Source organism: Tachysurus fulvidraco, chromosome 3 (genome assembly GCF_022655615.1).
Source record: "Tachysurus fulvidraco isolate hzauxx_2018 chromosome 3, HZAU_PFXX_2.0, whole genome shotgun sequence".
Classification (NCBI taxonomy): domain Eukaryota; kingdom Metazoa; phylum Chordata; class Actinopteri; order Siluriformes; family Bagridae; genus Tachysurus; species Tachysurus fulvidraco.
The window spans coordinates 22,967,959-22,984,354 of NC_062520.1; positions in this window are offsets into that span (position 1 = coordinate 22,967,959).

Here is a 16,396-nt window from a genome sequence, read left to right on the forward strand (position 1 = left end):
ATTGATCATTTTGGTCTCATCGTATTTCTCACGTACTATTTATCATATATTTAATCGGCCGCAGCACCAAAAACGTATCAGTCCGCACCGCTGTCTCTATGGAACCGGGCAGGAAACAAGCGCGTCTCCCCTGGAGTTCTTAGTCGAGCCTGACACTTATCAGCTAATCAAAAAAAAAGGCTACACAATAACCAATCAGAAAATAGCACTATTGTATCTGGGTAAGATTTAACGCAACAACCAATGGAAAAAAATATTCATTAGAGAGGGTATTTTCGATGGTCGGTTTGAACAAAACCTCAACACGAAACAGCTTGTCTCTGGACGGGACATTGTCCTCAATCATGACCCTAAAAATGGCTGTGCTTGAGCCGAACTGTTTTAAATGGGAGCCAATGTAAAAACACACACAAATTAATAAATGGAAAATGAACAAATACTTTGCATTTGGTTAAAATGTGGTCAGTGATCCTGCTGAAACACAGTTTTCCTTTTTTTTTTCTTTTCTTTTTTTTTATTGGGGTCACTGGGGGTTGGAGATGACACTCTTGCCTGTCTTCAAAACTTGAGAGCCCTGTCAATGTTTGTCAGCTACTGTATGTTGTGTTCAAGATATCTACTGTAAGTGCTGCTACGGTCTATAAGTAATCATTAGGATCATGCGAAGGTGTAATTTTTGCTAGGCTGCTAATCACAGAGATAGAAACATATCCAAATAAACACGAGCTAGTCAGTTAATGATCCTAGTAAGCTACTGAAAGTTGGCTGTTCATTGAATTTCTCACATATTAGTTATGTCACTTGTAGTCATTTGTAAAGTGACAGCTTCTGTCATTTGATGAATGTTTCTGGTGTCTGTTTACTTTTACTCAAGTAAATTATTATCACACTAGCAGCACTCGTGGGAGTTTTTTTTGTTGTTGTTTGCTTTCCATCAGATTTATAGCTTATATAAGTTTCAAATGTAACACTGTTAGGCCTACTGTATATACAGTAGGCTGTTTTCCTAATTTCATTTCAATCGATGATAACCTTTCTAAATGCTTAAGTAATCGTTAGCCCTTGATCACAGGAAGAAGTTTTCCATTGCAGTTATACCTGAATTTTATTTACAATATATGTCATACAAACAATAGGAGTGTGCCACATTTGCCAGCTCCACTCCTACTTCTATCCTGGTATGCACTGTTTTCATACTGTTTCAATAGAATCTTCCAGAGTAAGGAGAATGAATAGTGACAAAGGACGTCACATGGGACATCGCTTTGCTGCTTTGCCGTCAGTATTAAAAACCTATTCTAAGAAATTTCCATCGGGGGCCCAGCATGATCTCCTCAAGGGTTCCAGTTTAGGGAGCCAAGTTACAGTACAATGTATACACACACACACACACATGCACGCACGGATGCACACACTGTGTAGTCGCAATGCAGATGAAAAAATAGCATAATCCACTGAGGGAAAGTGATTTGAGCAATGTATGATTTCATTGGAAATCTTGCCTCCAATATTCCGACTCCTCTGCAGTTGATACTCTACTTTGTTTCCACCTGTTCAAAGCTGTAGCTCTCACAGAGAGAGAGAGACAGCCAGAAAAGACTAGATTTTAGTTCGAACATTGATATGCCATTATGATCAAGCCTGAGAAAAACGATTGATTAAACGTCAAGTTAAATATGTCGAAAATAGCAAATATATACAGTATGTATACAATATGCAACTGTATACAGTATGAACTTTCGGTAGCTTCTAAAACAATTAAGGTTATCATCAAATATTCATCTGATCCTCTGCATAGCTTAATGAGTAGTTCATCCTTCACTGGAAATATGTTTACATTTACAGCATTTGGCAGATGGCCTCATCCAAAACAGCTTACATAAATTGCATGTTTTTTTTTAATATATTATGGATTTCTGCAGAAGTTTGCTTTGTTTCACTGGATGGAGAAACAAGGGGACATTTGAAACTTGAATGTGTGTTTGCATAGAATGGAATTCAAATGCGTATTCAAATGGAAGGCATGCTGATCATGTTGTCCACAGGGTGAAAGTCTTTGGTCCTATAGTGATTGGTTCATTTGTTATGATATCTCTGTGATTTCTGTGTGTGTTTTTTATCTCCCTTTAAAGGCATAACACAGATAAATGTTGTAACATTTATGTTGTCACACAGTAATTTTTTTCCTTGACTCACGTTATGAATATATCACAGTTGCGCAAGCACATTTGACCGGACAAATAGATCAGAAAAGTATCCAAACTTGCTTAATCTAAAATGATGAATGCTCTATGAACTTCTTTAGTGCCAAGGTGCCATTAGCGATGGTAATTTTACACTAATGAGTTTCCTGTGTATTTGGTCGTTAGCTGTCATCAAGACGAGTCGGTAATCAAGGTGCAATAGCTGAACAGAGTGAAGACTTGCAAAGTTTGAAGGGCACGACAATAGAGTGTCCAATGGGCTTTGTTAACTTTCAAACAAACAGGACAACGGTGCAGACATAACAAAGGCCCATTTTAATGTTCAATGACAAATCCCTTTTTGCCATTGAAAAAGCTATCAAGTACAAATGAAAGAAGACTGAAATAAGGTGCTTCCAATAGTCATTAAAGGCAGGGTCTCCGATTTTTGAAAGCCAATGTCAACATTTGAAATCACCAAAACAAACATGCCCCTAACCCAAAGAGGTCCCACCCCTGTATTGATAGCTCCGCCCACACACACATACATAACCCAGGCAACTACTGGAAAGAAATGTGTCTTTATCATAGCTGAAGGGAAAAACAATACGATTGCAGATAAACAAACAAGCAAAAATGACACACAAGCATAATCATGCAAAGGACAGCATATATTAGTTCTGTGTAACAAAGCAAAACCAACGTTACTCACCTATCGAGAAGGAAAAAAAGCGCCTCGGCGTCTTAAGTAAAGTTGAATTTCCCGAGTCAATAACTCCTGAGCTAAACGCTGTTACTACACAAAACACGGATGTAGCTGCGTCTCTACATTACTACGATAGAAAAGAGGTGTTATTTGTGTAGTAACAGCATTTAGCTCAGGAGTTATTGACTCGGGAAACACGAATCTGTGAATATGTGGCCAACTTCCTGCTCCTTAAGTTCTCTCCTCCGCTGGAAAACTGATCCTACATTAACACGTCCTACTTCTTGCCTTATCGTAAACCTTTCTTCGCTTTCTTTCTTTGTTTTTATCCTCCATGTCAATGTTAAAACCGCTTTCTGCTAATGTCACACATGCGCACTGAACACTCTCTCTGCCGCATATTGACAAGCTCCGCCCCTTTCTGCTCATTGGCTACACGTTTGTTTTGATTTTTGTTTTGATTTTTGTTTATTATTTGTCCCGACTCAGTTTTCTGAAGCATTTCTCAAAAATCGGGGACCCTGCCTTTGACAGTATTCAAAGATTTTAGCTGTATTTCATTCCATTTGCACAAGTTCCCATGATGATAACAGCTTTCAGTTTCTATCGAGCATATTTCACACTGGTCAAATCAATCCTCTTATCATTTTAAATACATTTATGTTATTGACATAACAAGGCTCCAGCATGAATTTATTGTATGAGCCAAAGTTTAACACAGTCAAACAACCTTTAATGTAATTGTTAAAGTGGCAGCCAGAGGCAACGCTGCTGTATGTGGAATGTAATTTTGTGGCACCTCCCAGCTGATCTGATTATTCAGTGTAATTTATCTCTCTGCAGTGCTCCATCCTCCCCTTGTCCCATTCTTGATTAAGGGCTACTTCTAGTCTCTTCTAGTCTCTACTACATCAGGCCACAGAATGAGGCACACTTCTTCTGTGACTGAAACAAAGTATATCAGCGAGACAAGGAAATGTTCTGTGCAGCTAAATATTCTGTAGGTTACAGGCAATTAATGAAGTTTATATGAGCTAACTGACTTTTAGTGCATGACAACCACAGAGAGATTAATCACCCCTTCCCTCACATTAGCCGTTGACCAAGACTTGCCTCAGCCATTACTCCTAGGATAGCTAATTTAACTTTGCAAGTGCCAGATGTCCTAATATCCTGCTTAATGCATAAAATGTGTTTAAACTTTAAAAAGCCGCTCAAGTCACACGTGTGCTGTTAACAACTCTCAATCAGCCAGATGGCATACGATTTATTTCCATGTAGAATATGTTAAATCACTTAAAACCGGTTAGATAGCAAAAACAACAAATCAAACAAAAAATGTGACCAAAGAAATGTGACCTGCCTTGTCTTCCATAAAAAAAATTTCCTGTACCAGATGCATTACTGAGCCTTTGATAAAGAATAACGTGTATACTATATACAAGCCTTGCACCTATAGTGTAAAGAGTGAACAATACAGGTTGTTCCCTTATAGTAGCATTAATAAAACATGACAGGGCATGCTGTTATAGGAAAATAATAACAGTGATTTGTTTGTGTTCGCAACTGCTGCTTGGGATGCAGCTTTAAAGCCAGTGTACCTTTTTGGTGTAAAGAACATCCATCTGATTATGTAGAAAAGAGAAGAAGCTACAGAAAAATCTGTACCATCGGGGAATTGGGTGAGCATTTACAATGCAATGTCAAATATCTGCAAACATAAAACAGATTTGGTAACCGCAAATTTTAAACTGCCATATGCGTATGCAATGTTAGCTCAGTGTAACAAGGTACAGGTCAGTCTTAACAGCTAGGGCTGGGCGGCTTAGTAGCTTAACTTTAAGCACCGGACTTTCTTAAGATCTCTGTGCAGCCTTGGTAATAACCCCTCAGACCCTCAGGTTGTAATTGTTTCTGACTCCACTGGATTGGTCATCTCCAGACTCTGCCTGGCAACTGATGCTTTCTTTCTTTCTTTCTTTCTTTCTTTCTTTCTTTCTTTCTTTCTTTCTTTCTTTCTGTCATTTTTTTTATCCATTGATCTCAATCTTCACTACACTGTTGACCCTCGTTGATGATGATCTTCCTCTGGTCTCTTGTGCATTTAGCATTTCATCTTTGGACTTTGCTGACCCTGTCCCTGATGTAATCATAGAAAAGGTGAGACCAGCTTTCCCAGGAAAACGCTATAGACCCTACAGCTAATATAATGATCTGAAGGCTAACACATTGTGACCTCAAAGGCAGTTTCTTTAGTCTTCTACTGTACCTAGTGGTTGGTATACAGTAGGGTTCTCTTCTTCCATCTCTATTTAAAGAGTGTTGAACATGTGTCTGTAATCGCTGCTAACACATCTATACCCAATTTTCTTTGAGGTTTCTTTGAGCTTCTTTATTTACTTGTGGTTCTGCCTGGTTCTTCAGGTTTTATCCTACTAGTGGTTATACTGTACTGATCCATTATTTTCTGCATCTCAAAGTGTATTCACATAGTAGTGCTATGTGTTCCATAATTGTTTTTAGCGGATAATATATTGTTATTGTTGTTGTTGTTGCTATTGCCCTAAGGTTAATGGTTCTGCATATTTAATACCATGTTGCAAGTTCCTAAAATTCACTACATAAGCTTCAGAATTATTCTATAAACAGTTTCCTTTTTTGCTACTTAACATTTTACTTTAAAACATTTTGGTTAACAAATATGTTTATTTGTGGACACTTAACCTTCACACTCATATGTGGTTGTTCTTTATTCTGTTGCCAAAAAGTTGCCACCAAAACATTTTATAGAATTTCTTCAGTTTCCCTTCACTGGAACTAAGAGGTCCGAACCTGTTCCAGCATGACAAAAAGCAAGGTGCACGAAGACATGGTTTGTCAAGCTTGGAGTGGAAGAACTCAAGTGGCCTGCACAGATCTCTGATCTCAACCCCAATGAACAGACCTCCTCGTCTGACATCAGTGCTTGACCTCACTAATGCTTTTCTGGCTGAATGCACAAATCCGCACAGCTGTGGTACAACATCTAGTGGAAAAACTTCGCAAAAGAGTGAAAGTTAAGGGGACTAAATCTGGACTGGGATGTTAAGCACATATGGATGGGTATGATGGCAAAGTGCTCCTGCTTCTGCAGTTATTTATGTATGTACTCACTCACAATATTTTCTTATAAACTTGTTAAAGTCGACCTTACAGACAACTTTATAGCGGTCAGGGTCGTTTTGGATCGAGACATGGCACACAGTGGAAATATATCCTGAATGGAAGACTGACCCATTGCTAGGCACCCTATACACACATTCATCAAGTTTCAATTTACAGTAAACAATTCAACTACCAGCATGTTTTGATAGGTACAGTAGGAAAAAAAACAGAGGCGATTCATTTGGACACAGGGAAAACATGCAAATCACAGACAGTAACCTGAGCTCATGATCAAGTCCGCACCTATGGAGCTATGAGGTGGCAATGTTACCTGCTGCTGCTGTGTTGTCTTGGCCTGAGCTGGTCCTAATTACTAAAATACAATCAAATAAATAATCTAGAACGATTTACTCATCTTTTAACCTGAAGTGTGTTGACTTTTTTTTGTATGTATACAGGATTCATGCTGACAATTTGTCTCTGTTGCTAAAAATGTTCAGCAAAACAATAATACTATTGCGATTATACAAGAGCTTTAATCATGCTATATTAAAAGTAATGATTCTGGTTTAATTTAGAATCAAGTTGTTGTCAGTTTTACTACAGTACCCGAGTTAAAGTAATTTATATTAAATACGATTTTTATTTTCAGATAGCATCCAGTATAACAGATTTTTATTTTTGTATTCTTTATTTTAAGAAACAAAAAAAACTTTTTATATGAATTGTTTTTATACAGTATAAAAAAAACTTGGTTAGTTAAGCAGGCATATATGTAAAGATCAAATCAAAGGAAATGGAAATGTACAGATGGAAAAATATACAGATGACAGATGGCTTACATTTCAATCCAGGATGTTCTTTATCAGATCCAAATGATATCATATCTTGTGAGTCATTCTACTTTTGTAAGTGTGTGAATGTTTTAAAGAGACAGAAACTCTTACAGTAACATGATAGAAAAGTACATCCCATTTCGAACGACTTAACGGTATGTTAGAAATGTCTTGATTGTTACCTTTTAATCAGGATTCAAATAAAAGTTTACTTTGGAATAAATTTGATTGGATTTAAACCAACTTCAGTAAACGTATAGTAAATAAGAAATGCCTCGAAAAAAAGCTTCCGACATAAGTTACTGTATGGCACTATAGATTTTTCTATAATTTATTTTATAATGTTGCTTTTTTTTCAGTACAGTACATGAATTTTACTGACTTTGCCTTTTACTTCTTACAGTAAGGATGCTGAAGATGCTGCTGAATATATAGTTTCTTGTTTTTACCTCATATTTACTTTCCCAATGCTTGGAATTTTGAAGTCCTTCTGGGAACAATTTGATGGTGCTGCAATAGCTATACACAAGTTACAGAAAAGATTTATTAGCATAAGATCTTCTTCAGCATACATATGAATCTCGATCAACAGAAGAACCTGATTTTATTCCAAATATCCCTGTCCTCATTTTCATATTCTACAGAAGTATTTTGTTTAGCGGTATGTGGTCTAAACTTTATGCGATCCATCATAGCAACAACAAAAATACACGGGCATACATACAGTACACGGAAAAATATATTCAGATGTTTACAGATGTCCTTGTCGGTGTAGACACCAAGGTGTGTGCAGAGATTAAACATTATCCGTACAGTAGCATCTGTTGGAGACTTTCGATGTGGCATCAAAGTGGCATTGTCTTTCGTAAAAGTTTCTAGCTTCTGCTTTGCCGTAGCTCATCTGTAGTAATCTGCTACAGCACGGAACAGAATATTGCTCAAGTGTATAGTGTGTAAAAATAATCTGGCTTCGGGCTGGATTTATTGCTATCATGTTGCAGACTGCCTCTGGACGCAATGCTAGCACAAGAATTTCATGGGTTTTCCAGAAGCAGCTGCACTTGAGCCTTGAATCTCCATCCAAATTTCTAAACCATGGCTAGATTAGTGGAAATCCCACCACCAATGGACTCTAAACCATTTTGGTGGACAAGGTTTGGTGGATGCTTGGGGACCATTACTTCTCCACATGGGCAATCTAACACTTACAGTAAATGTCATGATTAGGAAATGAATGAATGCACAAGTGCACATTGCATCACATTCTGGAGAATTCCACTTTTCTATTTTGTGGTAACTTTGGGGAAGACACTTGTTTTAGTTTTGCCCCAAAAGCGGATGTGTTCCCTTTTGAGACTGGTTTCTCTCAAGGTTTCTTCCTTTTGCTGTTTCAGGGAGTTTTTTCTTGTCACTCTTGCCTCTGGCTTTCTCATTAGTGGTCTGGATGTAGACCTGGATTGCTATACAATTAAAATTTAATGTAATTGAATGGAACTTGTTTTAGAATTGCATACTTTCGGTGAATGACGCAAAGTCTTTATACTTTAAACGCTTTGTTAATGGAGGCGTGGGAGAACTTGAATAGCTTGTAGCCTAGTATTCACCTCCAAGTAATGAATGCTTTGTGTTAAATTTGTGTTCCATAGATAGACTGAGATTGACTGCTATACAGTACCTACCAGACGATAGTGTTCACAGAATGGGAGGAGCCGAAGTCACCACAATCCTGACCTGAATGAAGCAGTTTCTGAAGATGGTTAAATGAACTGAACTTGTTTGACAATTGCATACTTTCTGTGAATGAAGGAAAGTCTTTATACTTTAATTGCTCGTTTATGTAGAAGTGGAAGAACTTGAATAGCTTGTAGCCTTAAGTCCACGTAATGCTTTGGAGTAAATTTGTGCCCCTAAGTCAGACTGAGTACACCAGTGTAACCAGGACTGGAGGATCTGGATTCAACACAACCCTGATATAAAGAAAGAATGAATGACATGTTTGCAAGCCAGACTTAACTGCCCAACATTAGTGCATGAGCTCATAAATGCTCTTATGGAACAGACTCGAGCAAAATCAGCACTGAAATCTAATATTATTAAATATTATCAAATTAAATCGTATAGTGTTCTTGAACTTTGCTTTATGGGATCACTTACTGAGGAATGCTAAAACTATTATGTCCTGAAGGAACAAAGACAGACTCTCCCAAAAGCCTCTGTAAAACTTTCTTTTATTTCCTTTCCTTATATCATGTCCGGCGAGACAGTATTCCCACTTGTTTTTTAAAAAGAATAATTTATGCATGTATCCTAGTTTCATGAATATGAATAATTATTAGCCTGATATGCATGTATTATATTGGTTCGTTTAAGAGATACATTACGAATGTAGTTTTGCCATGGTGATGCACTTTGTTGCTCGTTTGTGAATCATCGGGGATAATGCCAGCTTCTTTTTATGCTTGTAAAGAATCCAAATGAGGCTTGCTTTTAGCATTCCCTGTTCATTTAGTAAAAACAGTAAGTCTGGGGGTAGAAGAGAAAAGGTTCATCATCAGCACTCTAAAGGACATAAAGTTCATGATCTAGTGTAAGCAAAAAAAAAAGGTTTGGAAAAGTTAATTTACTCGAGACGGAGAATAAAGGACACCATAATAGATTAGCTACATTCTGGGATGAGGCCTGCTTTATTTCCTTCTCTAACTGCAATGGAATAAATTCCATTGTCACTGCATCTACGTGTGAGACGAGAGCCTATGGGGTGGCAGCTCACAGCTCATTCTCTCTCCATCTCCCTCTTGTTTCTCCCTTACTTCCTTATTAGCTCCTCTCTGTGTTCACCAAGATCCTGTCGCTTTTATCCATTACTAATGCAAGATGCTATATCCTGGTCTGCATAACTAATCATCCAAAGGTCTGTGCTTTTAAAACAATTCCACTGAGAAATGTGTCAACTAAAAGGAAATCCAGTTTAGAATTTTCCCTGTTTGATTATAATGGCATCGTGGGATTGGGGGACAATGAAGTTTCATATAATCCTTTTAACCACTCAGGAGTGTATAACATACATCCAGTGTCTCTAACTGTAAAGTGTCATTGTTACAGCAGAAAATGTTTTGCCATTGGTTTCAACCAGGGAAATGGCATCAGCCAGCACCTTGAGCATTTGTCACACTTGCAGCATTGGGGGAAATAGGCAAGTAGATTTATCAGTCAGGATGCACTTGCTCTTGGCAGAGACACATGGCAGCTCACTCTAAAGTATGGAAGTTACATCAGCTGTTATAAACTCACTGGCTACTTTCATAGAGGTCTGTGCCCATGCCCATTCACACAATTATCCAATCAGCCATTCATGGAGTAGCAGCACTAGTCAAGAGCTTCTGTTAATGTTCATATCAACATCAGAATGAGTAAAGAAAATGTCATCTCAGGAACTGTGGCATGGTTGTTGGTGCCAGATGGGCTGGTTCTCCTGGGATTTTCAAATCCAATACTCTCAAGAGTTTACAGAGAATGATGTGAGGGAAAAATACACTATCCATTGAGTGGCATTTCTGAAAGGGGAAATGTCTGTGTTGAAGAAAGAGTTCAGGGGAGAATGTGAAGCTTGGGTTGAGTTTACAAAAGGTCTACGGACACTCGGATAACAACTTCTTACAGCTGTTTTAAGCAGAAAAGCAAGTAAGAACATACAAAATGTAGAACTATGAAGCATATAAGATACAACAGCAAAAGACCACATTGTATTCCACTTCGGTTAGCCAAGAACATGAATCTGAGGCTACAATGGGCACAGAAGCTTGAAACTGAAACAGGACAGATTGCTTTTTTTGTGAGATTTAGTGGCATTGTGTATCTTTTAGTGTCATTACCCACAATTGCTCTTTCTAACACCCTACTAATTTACTGTTTAGTCTTTTAGATGGTACTCTATCATCTACTGTATCTGATTAATTTACGTAATCTTTAGTAGATATAGTATTTGGTGCATTTCACAGATACAGGTACAATTACTCATAGTTTAATTGCATTACACTTATAAGGCTTTATCGAGACTTTTTGGCACAGTGAGAATATTTTCTTATATAAATTCATCATCTAATGACAGGAAAAAAAATAGTTGTTAGATCAGAATGACCAAAAATGCACATTATTGTGCATAAGCATAATCTGTGTGCTTAAACTGAAATATTAAATTTTTCTGCATGCTTGCAAGTCTAGTCTGTAGTCTAGGATATTTATAGCATGAATTCTGAGCGAAGCATTTAAAATGCAGGATGCTGTGTTTACGAAGTTTCAGTGAGTACCTGGCTAAGAAGTGAATTTATTTTTTTTATTACATGATTTTATAATTGACAGGTTCGTTTGAATACACGCTGTAGGGGTGCGGAGATAGAGCTTCATACTGTGTGCTGTGTAACCTTAGGATGAATGTGAAAATGGCGTTTAAAATAGGGTTCATTTAATTTTGTGAGATTCTTTCAATCTTTCATTGTTCCTTGCTCTCTTTAACTACCTAAGCAAGCCTTGCTCTGTATCTGTATACACTCCCAAAGCAAAATGGATCTTTCACTATCAGTATTGACTCATCTGTTGTGCTTTGAGCAGTTCCTCAAACAGCAGAACACACACACACACACACACACACACACACACACACACACACACACACACACACACACACACACACACACACACACACACACACACACACACACACACACACACACACACACGGCAGTATTATTGAAATGCGTATTAACATGTGCTTTGCCTAATAAAAGCAGTGCAATATCAGAATCTACTACAATCGTGCTGTTCTTGTGGTCTGTAGGCAGTTGGGGGTGTAAGGGGTGGGTATTAATGTTTGGGGTCCTCGGGATAATTGGGATGGTGTAGTGTGATGAATTCTTGAATGAAGCCCAATGTTAAGCATCGGTAAAAGACCAATCTGTCAAAAAACCATTGAGCGAAGAATTCACTAACTGAATATCTAAATATCAACCAAGCTTATATGGGTATCACTATATCCACTAATGATAATGGATCAGATGTGTCTTCTTGTATTATGCTACCCACCTTTCAGGGGTAAACTGGGGACTTTGGGAAAGCAAATTTTGGATGAAGGGAAGGTGAACACAGCAATTAAACAATACCGTGGCTGTTGATTGCTCATCCAGCCATTCTCTCTTTTTTTGCTCTGTCTTTTTCTCTCTTTCTCTCTCTCCTCCACACACACACTAGTGATGTCTAATGGATTTGTTCAGTGAAAGAGACAGGGAAAATGTAAAGGTCCATTATGCGACAGGCTTGGCCAAATTTCGTCAGCTGGGCTGCATCACAGAGCATGTGAAATACCTCAGTAACAGAAGACCTTCTGAAAAACATTGATTGTTCATGTTGATAGGAATCTGTGATCTGGAATACAGTGTCAGCAGCTCCAGATTTGTTGTCGTTTAATTATTGATTTTTAGATCCCACATTGTGCCTATAAAAACAAAAGGAAATGAAAATCCTTTGAACTTTACAGTTTAAAAAGGAGGGATTTTTTTTATATAGTCCTAATAAATAAAACTGTGCTATATCGACCTGCACAGTGTTTCCAGTTGTAAACAAGCACTGCAGGTATTCATTAGTGTATTAACGCTTGGTGTTTATTCATTTTTTCTGTAGAGTCTGTAAATTTTTTCCCCACACTGAAACACAACACAGAGCTTCATGCACAGAACAGCTGCATCCTTTACAATTTGCTTTACAAAGAGGACTATTTTATTGATTGCATTGTGCTTCTCATTGCATAGCCTGTTATTTGGAAACTTTGATTTCTGTAGTTTGTGCTTTAGAATTTATTTGGCAACTACTTAATTAGCTAGTTTTAAAGTTTTAAACTAGGCTACAAAACAACAACCCCCTTCCTGTGTTTAAAAAAAAATAAAAAAATAAAAAATAAAATAATATGTTTATGGCAAACAAATAATATGCTTATGGCAAATGAATTCCGGAAATAAAATGTAGTGAAGGAGGTTTCATCACATTTATGAGACAAATGCTCAATTGAGGTGGAAAACATCTTTTGTTAATAAAAAGAACAGCATTTTGATATACGAATGCCTTGATGCATAAGGCATTTGTAATAAAGAATGAATAGCTAGCAACTGCTGTGGACAATGTCCAGTGAAATTGGAAAAAAGGAAACGTTAAAGTGCCCACTTCGACAACTAACATTCCCGCCTAGTATCACTTACACATTTTGACATTAGACTTCTTAAGAAGTCTAAAATTTAGCATTTTGTGCATTTCTGAACATCATTCCAGTTGGTACCTAATACTGTTGTCCAGTCCACCAGTACCCGGTCCTCTAGAGCCTTCACTCTCCCAATCCATACACAAAGTCTTATGCTGGTCCTGATCCAAACAAATAGTAAAATCCAACACACCTCTCTGTTCCTGTTGACTGCTTATGCTTACAACCACTTTTTATCCATGAATTCTAAGTGAATTCCTCTAATCCCAAGCTAGCACTGGCCTGTGCTTCTGCTCCTTACATGGCCCTTTTTCTAATCTGCAGAGATAAAAGTATTCGGTGGTATTTTTGGCTTTGCTGGTCCAGAGTTTCAACTTGCTCTTTTAACGAAGACTTCCCTTCCCCTGCTTTCTTTGGTTGCATGCCATACCACCCAAGGGTTTCATAAAACTCAGTTTCATCACATTACTGGCATATAGTCTGACAGCTCACTTCTATATTATCTGCCTGTAAGTTTAGTTCCATTTCTGAATCCTCTGTACTGTCTGTCCCAAAGTTCACCACCAGTTCACTACCTGGAGTCCTGGACTGATCTATGGGGGTGCTGCTTACTCTGATCACAAGCCTACTCAACTGGACTGTGGCTGCTTTAGTCTTCCAAGCCTCCATTGCTAGTATAATCTGTTCACCTTGCAGGAACTTTGTCCAAGGCCCAGCCTAGCCTTGTCTTCTTCTGGCACCTCCAGGTTTGAGGGGTTCATTTCCTGCCTCTGCCTTGTCTGTGTGGAGTTTGTATGTCCTCCCTGTGCTTCAGAGGGCTTTTTCCAGGCACTCTGGTTTCCTTCCCCAGTCCAAAGAAATTTGTGGTGTGAGAGTGTGTGTGTGAAATTGTGCCATGTGATGGGCTGACACCCCATCCAGTATATTCCAAGTCCTCTGGGATAGGCCTCAAGGCTCCCCATGACCCTGTGTAGGATAAATGGGAAAGAAAATGGATGGATATATAGTCAAGGTTGATACAAATCCTTGGAACGTGGATAAGAGGCTGGAACACACAATGCACACACATTGGAACACTAATTCACACCTAATTTCATTTTTGAGTAACCAGTCCCCTTACCTGCATGTTTTTTTAATGAGGGAGATTTGGAGGAAACCAAAGAGCCCAGAGAAAATCCTCATAGATACTTAAAGGAAATGTAAAAGTCTGCTCATACACATTGTCCAGGAGAATATAAATTTGTCTTAGATGGGGACAGCGGGAAGCACATCAACCTGCCAGGTAGCTAAGATTTTTTTTCTTGTTTGGTTAAGTGCATGTGTGTTTTGAGCTGTTGTGTGAGCAAACCTCTGGAATGCCTACACTCAGAAATAAAAGTACAAAACCGTACTTTTCCTTTTTTACTGTAATGGTACCATCAAGGGTACATTATTTGTTTCTTTCACCTATAAATGTATACATAGTGTACCTTTAAATAATTCCTGAAACACAATTGTAACTTTAAGACCAGTGATTAAACCTTTAAAATGTTCTCTCTAAAAGCTAAATAAAAAGACACACTACATGTAGATTTTCATGTAAAAGATACTGTATATACTACAGAAACAAAAAATGTTCCATTGACTGTATCACACCAGCCACAAAAGAAAATACAGGAAAAGTCACAAGTAATAAGATTATCTCAAATTAAAACACAGGCAAATACTGTAGCATCATTATACCCTATATAAGCTTTAAAGTTTGAACAGTCTCTAACCCTTGCACTTTTTTTTAACAAAGTGGTAAAATCAAAGATATTTAAACTCCACTCCACTTAATTAGGTAAATTTGTACTGTACACCTGCTCATTTATACAATCATGTGGAAGCAGCATAATACATAAAATCGTGCCAATGCAGGTCAAGAGCTACAGGTAATGTTCACATTAAACATCAGAATGGAGGAAAATATGATCTCTGTGACTTTAACTGTGACATGATGGCAGCTAGATGAGCTGGTTGGAATATTTCAGAAACTGCTGATCTCCTGGGATTTTCACACAAAACAGTCTCTTGGATCTTCACAGAACCCTGCGAAATGCAAAAAAAAAAAAAAAAAAAAAAAACATCCTGTGAGTGGAGCATCTGCAGTCTGAAACATCTTGATGATGAGAGAGATCAGAGGAAAATGACCAGAATGGTCTGAGCTGTCAGGAAATCTATAGTAACTGAAATAAGAATTCTTTACAACTGTGCTGAGCAGAAAAGCATCTCGGGAACATTCAACACATCAATCTTTGTGGTGGATGAACTACAACAGCAGGACACTATGTGGGTTTTCATACCTTTTGTCCAAGAACATTGATCTGAGGCTATCATGGGCACAGACTCACACAAATGGTAGAGCTGAAGTCTGCAAAAAGATTTGGTGATTTGTTTCGACAAGCCTGTTCTCACGATCACCTCAGATTCCTGTAGACTCTGAAGCCTGCTGTGGTCTTCATCAATACGGTCATAAAGCATAATTATATGAGTTATTATACCCTTGAACCAATATGGCTGAATTCTTCTGACCTCGTTTATCAGCAAGGCATTTCCACCCAAAGAATGTTTTTTTTTTTCCTCACCTTTATGTGTAAACTCTAAAAACTGTTGTTTGTAAGTCCCAGGAGATCATCAGTTTCTGAAATAATCAAAAACAACACACCTGGCAGCAACATCTATGCCTCGATCAAAGTCACAGAGATCCAACTTTCTCCCCATTATGTTGATTGATGTGACATTACCTGAAGCTCTTGACCTGTATCTGCTTGACTTTTTGTGCATTTTTGCTGCTTGCCACATGATTGGCTGACTAGATAACTGATTAACTAAGCAGATGTAGAGGTGGTCATATGAAAATGAATGGTGGATGTGGTGGAGATGCACTTCTCAAACAATTAACGTTTAATTCGCCAAAAATGGTCGGTCGATTCAATCTGGCAACCCTGCCGCTCTGCGCAGAGGGGACGAGACGGATGAGGGGGTGATGGGGAAGGCTAAGGGTTTCTAGTAAATATTTATATTGCTTTATGATACACGAAGGCGAACGGTGATGGTGAAGCAGTGAGAAAGGGGGAAAGGACGCCAGCCAACCGGTTAGTATTATTACTGCACGCCGCTAAGTTTAGCATTCAACACGTGTCGCTTGTGATGGAGAGAGAGAGAGAGAGAGAGAGAGAGAGAGAGAGAGAGAGAGAGAGAGAGAGAGAGAGAGAGAGAGAGGTTGACGGTTGCTAGGTGACCGGGTGCATATACTGAATTT